The following is an 8,540-nucleotide window of genomic DNA, read 5'->3' on the forward strand; positions in this document are numbered from 1 at the left end:
TATATATATATATGTATGTATGTGTTTGTCCCCCCAACATCGCTTGACAACCGGTGCTGTTGTGTTTATGTCCCCGTAACTTAGCGGTTCGGCAAAAGAGACCGATAGAATAAGTACTAGGCTTACAAAGAATAAGTCCTGGGGTCGATTTGCTCGACTAAAGGCGGTGCTCCAGCATGGCCACAGTCAAATGACTGAAACAAGTAAAAGAGTAAAAGAGTATATATACCTTTCAAACGGCATGCATTACAGATGCCTAATGTGCCGCAAACCCCTTCTTTTTGTTCAGAAAATGTTGGGGGAGGAATTATTGGAAAATATTTTTCTTTTTTACAATGAATAAATTACGGTGACCTAATATGCCACAATCTGCAATCTGGGGTTAATATAACCAGTGATTTTTAAGAGGTGTGTAAAAGATATTTTGTTTTAATATACTTGTTTCACACATATACACAAACACTAACGTAGTTTTTGTAAGGATTTGTATCATTCTTTCTCTCTGTCCAGACTTCATTACCACTAACTTTCATAGTTTCAGCCTTTTCACTTATTATTCTTTGCAAACTTGCTTGAATTTTCAGCCTAACATAATCCACACGTATTTCCAATGTAATGTAATCCAACCATATTACTGCAAAATGTTATCTTAAAATATGAGTAAAGAAAAGGGGCTAATGCCGTTTCACATCTCACCTTCAAAAACGCATTTTTGGGGTTCAACACCCCTTTATTTCCCAAACAAAAATAAAGGGTTCACAAAAAGAATGTACTGGAGTTTGATTCATTCAATTAAAATTCTTCAAAGCAGTGCCCTAGCATAGCTACAGTCTAATGACTGAAACAAGCAAAAGATAAAAGATATATATAATATAGAAGCAGTACTGAATTATAATAGCCAGCTACATATTATACTTAATGTAAATACATCATTAAAAGGCAAATTTATTGTGGTATTCATCTGGCTATTTGCAATACCAGTAAATGTTTATTCACTGATTTTGTATATATATCAAAGGCAACAAATCTTGTCTAAGCATGTGACTGGCTGTAAGGGCATGCCACTGACTAGGCTCAACAGGGCAGAAATGCATCGCTGCTCCTGGGTTGATTTTTATTTCCTTCCAAAATATATTATGTTTTTAACCCATGGCTTGTCCATACAAGATGTCATCTCATCCCTGGACAAATACTGCACTAAATTTGGCTTTTGATGATATGTTTACATTAACTAGATAAAATGATGGCTAAAAACAATACATTTCTTTGAAAGATAATAAATATTATGCTTATTGCATAAAATTTGTGTGTGATTCAGCAAATGCTTGATTTGCTTGCCTGTTTGCCTTCTTTTTATTATTTTTTTTTTTTTGCACCTTTTAGTCAAAGAAATAAGCAGTACCCATGATCCTTCACAGGGCCTCTAAGATTGGTGGGAAGAAGGGAGGAAGATATCTTCTCACCTAAATCTCAACTCAAAAATGTTTGCAACAGAGTGGACTACACTAAAAGCAACAAAGGTTCCAGGGTTCCAGATATCAGTATTAAAATGGATGATGAATTAAGTCTTATGTACAAGTAATCCATAATGGGATTTCAACTCAGACCACAAGGGGCCAGAACAAATACCATAAGGCATCTGGTTCCATGATTTTACATTTCCACTAATTCACCTCATTTATTAATACTTTTTTTTTACTGATTTCTTAAGAATGAAAGGCAATGTTGACAAGGTCAAGATTTGAACTTAAAAGGCAATGTTGAGCTATAATAAAGATTGATAATAAGATCTGTTAAATTCCTCAGTGTTTGTCATTCTGTCTTTTAGGTGACCTTCACTCATGAAAATCAGTTAAGCTTTTAATAAAAGGAATATTAAATGAATGTTATCTTTATAAATGAGATCTGTATGTTCAGATGAAAGCCATTCAGTAATTGTTGAAAACAACAACTATAGAGACATAAATTGCAATAAAATGCTGCTACTTGAGCAAGTTCTATTAAAGCATATTTAATAATTATCATGTTTAAATAATTATCATTAGAAGTAACTGTTTATAAAGTGTTTGTAAAGGCTTCTTTTGATTACATATTTTTATTATTAATTTTGATATCTTCTAGAGAGGAAATATATATGTTATAGATATTGTTATAACATTTACAGATGCTCGAGGAAATATTGGGAAGGAGGATTGAATGAAATAACTATGTAATCAAAATTATATATTTGACCCTTTGATCTTTAAATAAAAAGTAAATCTGTAATAATTTATTTAAGGTTCCAATTTTGCCAGGAAGTTTTGCTAGCTTTATTCAAATTTGAAATCAATATTCAATTATACAATATCAGATTGCCTCACACATTTCACAAATTTTGGTAATAATCTTGAGATTAGCTTGACATGTTCGCATGTTACACAAAATATCTTATAATATTTAGTTTTTGGTTTTGAGTTCAAATTCAACCAAGGTTAACTTCATATTTCATCTTTTGCAATTAATAAAATTCTGTCAAGTAAAAAGTTAATATATTTGACAGTCCAAAAGTGGCATACTGGTAGAATCATTAGCATGTTGAGCAAAATGCCTAATGAAATTTTGTCTGTTTTTTACGTTTCAGGTTCAAATTATGTCAGAGCCAACTTTGCCTTTTATCTCTTTGGGGTAGATAAAATAAGTACCAGTCAAGCACTGGGGTCAATGTAATCTCTCTCTCTCTCTCCCTTAAAATTGCTGGCCCTGTGCCAAATTTTGAAACCAATATATTTGACTGTTCTTTGCTATACTCCAGTCTAATGAATAGTTTTGTGTGTTTGTAAGAAATCAATAATTTTCAACTTTAATTTTTGTAGTTTTAGGTAAACCAGTAAGAATTCTGGTCAATAATCTCAGATACTTAGCAACACCTTTACCCAACAAATGCTAGCATTGAAAGATGAACATAAAAACAATACTAATTGTAATGTTTGAATTCTCTTTATCTCAGAGCTAGTAGTATCAAGTAGTTTAATTAGATATGTTAATTATGTTGGAGGTAGTGGTACCTGGTAAATAGTAATCTAATTAATTAATCTATCTTTGAGATAGCAGTATCAAGTATACAGTGGTCCAGTAATGGTATGATAAATCTGAAAGATGCAATGGTTGTAGCTGAAATCTCTTAAGTCAGCTAAATCAGAACCCACCTGGGGCTATACAACTACAGCAATTTTTTTTATTCTTTTGTCATCAGCTCCCATGTTTTACCTTCAAATCATTTTTCTACACATTTTTACTTAATTGTTTTTGTTGGGTTTTTTTTCTTTTGCAAGGTATTTTGTGACCCTATGAGTGCAGGTGCCACTTAAGATGTATCTAGTCCAAACTGTAAAGTGGTTGGCACTTGGAAGTGCCAAAACTAACCTCACCTGTGCTTGTGCCACGTAAAAAGCATGAAGTCCACTCTCCTGAGTGATTGATGTTAGCAAGGGCATTCCAGCTGTAAAAATCCTGCCAAACAGTCGCAGAAGTCTCATGCAGGCTTCTGCCTGGCTGGGTCCTGTCAAACCATGCCAGCATGGAAGACAGACATTAAATGATGATGATTATGATGATGATGATGCCCTCTGGAATCTCTTCCTAATCAATGTGTTCCTTTCAAAAGCCAACATAGAAAAATTAATTAAACTGAACAACAGGTGCAGGTACGACTGTGGGATAAGCAGTTTCCTTCCCAATCACAGTTTCTGGTTCCAGGATACTTTGGGCAAGTGTATTTTGCTACAACCACAGGCCAACTAAAGCCTTGTGAGTGAATTTGGTAGATGGAAACTGAAAGAAGCCTATCATTATATAAACACATTATATATATAGTTATACATTTGTGTGCACGTGTGTGTGTGTGTGTGTGTGTGTGTGTATGTATGCATGCATGCATGTCCCACCATTCATTGACAGCTGATTTTGGTGTGTTTATGTCCCCAAGACTTGGCAGTTTGACATAGAGACTGGTAGAATAAGTACCAGGCTTTAAAAAAGTTAATCAGTGGTGCCAATTCATTCAAGGCAGTGCCCCAGCGTGGCCACAGTCTAATGACTGAAACAAGTAAAATAAATAAAAGAGAATAACTATCCATTCAGCCATGCATCGATCGATCCATCCATCCATTCTCTCTGCCCTCTCTTCCTGAAAAGTATAAATGCAGGTAGAGTCCTCAGGAAACACCTCCATAGCTGAATATCTATAGTTGAATAACATCTATAGACTTAGTTGGTCATGCTTGTATATCTAACTGGAAAATGTGATGATGGTTGCTACATAAAAAAAGTAACCATATTAACTTCAAATTAGTCGTCCCTATTTTCAAGTTTATGGGGACTAACTCAGAACTGGTGTGAGCACTATAAATCATATTTATAGTGAATCATTTTTTTTTAATTTTTTTTTTTTTCTTATAGGAGTCCTTTCAGTTCTTATTTTAGAAACTGATCTAAATCTGGATTGAAGTGAATAATTATGAGAGTATCTGTTACACAATATTTACTATTTGTAGGGAAGCAAATGGTGGCATTTAAATATATGCAAATTCTATTACAAATTTACTAGCAACAAAACAGTTCACAGCAATTATCTAAAATGTGAAATTGTGACCCTTCTGGATATAGAAATACAACAAAGCTCACATTTAACAAAGTGTATATTTGTATGAGTGTATAAACATTTATGTGTGTGTGTATGCATGTGTGTAGCTGTGCATGTGTAATTTATCTATCTATTTATCTGTCTCTCTATCTCTCTATATATATGTTTATGATTGTGTGTATACACGCACGTACACAGACGTAAACACACACATATATGTACATCCATGTATGTATGTTTATATGTATATATACAGATATATATACACATATAAATATTAATATATATATATGTATGTATGTGTGTGTGTGTGTGTATATATATATATATATATATATATACACACATACATATAAGTAGGAAATGTGTGTGTATATATATATATATATATATATATATTGAGATTCAGACGACTCAGACATTCATACTTAGATATTATTTCTATATGCTGTGTGGCTATTGGTTACTAATAATCATATGCATGTTTGTACGTGTGTGTGCATGTGTACATGTGTGTGTATGTGAAAGAGCTTGTAATAGTAGCAAATAAGATGTTGTAAGCCAAACCAGAGCCATGGGGTAGCCAGCTCACAAAAAGGGTTGCTAACAAATTTGTAGTCAACATGCTTACTGTTTTATATTACAAGAAAAGAGAGATGATGACATTATGTCTAACAACATTAACAGAATCAGTTGGGTTGAATACTGAGACTTTCTCACAGTTTGAGCTTACTTAATGTTGGTAAAAATAAAAATAAAAAAAAATAAAGAGGACTCTCTTAAACAACCATTGCCCCTACCATCTCTGCCACCAAAACTACCATCACCACCACCACCACCACCACCATCACCACCACCACCACCACTGCTGCTGCCCCCCACCCCCGATTGTAAAACTTGATAAATAGATTCATTAGTTACTTTTACAAATGTCTCAGCTGGAAGATGTTTGATATAGTTTAAAACCCTCAAAAAAGCTTTTCATTTAGAAATTCTTGCTCAGATAATCCAAAGGTCAACATTATGTTTGTAAGGCCAATAAAACTCTAAATCATTAATCCTCAGAGGAACACTGTCGCCATTGAGCATTTACAATCACACTCCACCTTGTTCCTTTAGCATTGGGATTACTCTGTCAAACACATTGCTTGCTTATAAGCATTGTTTTGAAGCAATCATGCATTATCGCATAGCTTTAAGATTTCAATGAAGTGATTGTTTATTTTTAGAATGACATTGTAGGGTAAGTGTAAAAGGCTAGATCTGGCCAGTTTGAACACAAAATGAGTAGAATATTAGGGCCAGATGTGGTTGATTTAAGTGGTAAAGAGTTAAAGTAAAAACAGCTCCTGAAGTAGATCTATCCAAAAAATGTTCAGAGTATAGCCATCTTAGTGGTGTTCAGAGTATAGCCATCTTCAGGGAATTGCAGATAGTTTACCATGGCCTATTTGGAATTCCCTCTCTACTCAGGTCTCTCTTCAAGCTGTTCACTAACAGATTCAAGAAGAGTATTGCAAGCATCAGCATCAACAATGTAAAAGAGTCTGTAAAGACTATAGGCACTTCTTTCTCCAGACCCAGCAAATAACAAAGAAAGAAAGATGGAAGGAAGGAGGGAAGAAAGGAAAGAAGGAAAGAAGAGGGAATAAAGGAAGGAAAAAAAAAAGGAGGGAAGAAAAAAGATGGAAGGAAAGGAGAGAAGGAAGGAAGGAAAGAGAAAGAAAGAATGAAGGAAAGGAGAGAAGAAAGAAAGAAACAAACAAAGAACGAAAGATCCACCAAACGATATGAAATCTAAACCTTTACAAAGATTGAAAAATGGAAACGTAAATGGCATGCAGGGTGTGAGTCAAAAAGATCTCCCTGCGGCCTAAATTATTCATACAATATTTCCTATAAAGTCATCTTATGCACTAAACATTCTGAAAAGGAGGAAAATTTATACCATCCAAACTATCCTGTTGAAGTCAGGGTATATTTCAAAACTAATGCAAAACATAATACTGACCTCAATCCACCAGCTTTTTCAGAGAATTCTACTCACAGAACATATTGAATATCGCATATTTTTCACCACAATCAGTCAAGCTTTGTTCATGGCTATCCCCTAAAGTATTGCAAAAATAATAAAATCTTAGTCTCTTCAAAACATTCACAAATTCTTCAAAACATTCCGAACAAATCATTGACACAAGGATGCTTTCAATAACTAAGAACCCCTTGCTTCACTGGACAATAGAGTAGACGTCAAATGGTGGTTTTAAGTTTAAGTTGGGACCATTGTTAACTGAAGTGCTTCTAATTTATTCTTATGAATAGATACATAGATACACACATAAACACACACACAAATATATATGTATATATAATAATTAAAAACGTAATGTAAAAATACATTACGGAGCATATATTATAAACAATTAATAATTATTTATGAATATATCAATGGCCAAACATGTTATCATAGAATACATAGAAGAAAAATGTTCTATAATCATGAACAAGTCATAATTATAACAAGTCATAATTATGAATAAGTCATAATTATAACTCAGAGGGTTTCAAAACCTTTACATGCTTAGAAATAGCAATTAAAACCCTTATAAAGCCATTTAACTCACTCATATCACTTCTCTTCGTGATAAAAGCAGTATACAGGTGACATGACAAATAGAATTCACAACTTAAAAATAACTGGTTAATTCCTTATTGCAATTTCAATGTTAGGAACCTATTAAGGGACCCATTCGCCTTGTCAGGGGAATATTCCTGTAGATAGAAATCAAAACAAGACCTTATCTTGGGGTTAACATGCATCCCAACCGGCAAGAGAAATGTGTCAGCCTCTATCTTCACATTCAAGTTATGAATTCAAATGCCATGCACAGCATTTATGAGAAAAGACATGTAAATTCATAATTATAAACATTCTTGTTCTATGTATATATAATATACATGCAGATATGAAAGAGTGCTGAAAAGTTCCTCTCTTTGGGTAAAAGAAAATACAGGAGGATCAGTTATGATTTTATTCAACATATTTCCCTCTTAGATTCACATGCCTATTGCAGTGGTTCTTCGGCTTTTCTAAGTCCTGTAAAAGAACTTGGAAGGTTAGGCCTCCAAACATGCCTTTCGTGATACCTTTATAACCAGGAACATTTCAGAATCCCATCGTACATATATATAAGCATATACATATGTATGTATGTATGTATGTATGTATGTATGTATATATATATATATATACATATATATATATATATATATATATATATATATATATATATATATATATATATATATATATATATATATATATATATACATGTATGTATGTATGTATACACATGCATAATGTATCTACACACATATATAAATACATAGAAAACCTGTCCGTGGCAGACGTGTTAATGCTGCACCTCCTGATGAAAAGAATTGCCCTGCAAGAGCTCTGTGCCATGTAAAAAGCACTCATGCTGGCACCATGTAAAAGTGCTCATGCTGGTGCCGCGTTAAAGTACCCAGCACACACTGTAAAGTGGTTGGCATTAGGAAGGGTATCTAGTCATAGAAAAAATTTTATAGGGGGAATCGCATGACCGTGATATGTAGAACACATTATCGAAAACAAAAATCGCCAAAATGAAAAGATAAAAAAGTTACAGCGGTTTTTCCTCAGTGTCTAATCCCAATGTGCACCAAAATATATTTACTTTAAATCATTTATTTATTTTATATCGTTCATCTTTCTCCCCCCGCCTCTCACTCACACACACTCACTCACACACACACACACACACATGCTATTTTGGGAGCGAAAGAGTTTTGTTTATATTTCACGCCGGTACAAGTCCTAAATATCGTCCTTTTCTGTAAAAGGTGTCTTCGGCGATCTTTACCAAAGGTTGGCCTT

At 33.7% G+C, this 8,540-nt stretch overlaps 1 long non-coding RNA gene across 1 annotated transcript in view; it reads right to left on the reverse strand.

Annotated features, from left to right (window-relative positions):
* Positions 1-8,540, reverse strand: part of LOC128249439 (uncharacterized) — a 64,693-nt gene that overhangs the window by 47,322 nt on the left and 8,831 nt on the right. The window contains exon 2 of the long non-coding RNA XR_008265560.1: positions 6,633-6,731. This is a non-coding gene — a long non-coding RNA (uncharacterized LOC128249439). The remainder of the gene's footprint in view (positions 1-6,632; positions 6,732-8,540) is intronic.

This window comes from Octopus bimaculoides, chromosome 14, assembly GCF_001194135.2.
Source record: "Octopus bimaculoides isolate UCB-OBI-ISO-001 chromosome 14, ASM119413v2, whole genome shotgun sequence".
NCBI lineage: Eukaryota > Metazoa > Mollusca > Cephalopoda > Octopoda > Octopodidae > Octopus > Octopus bimaculoides.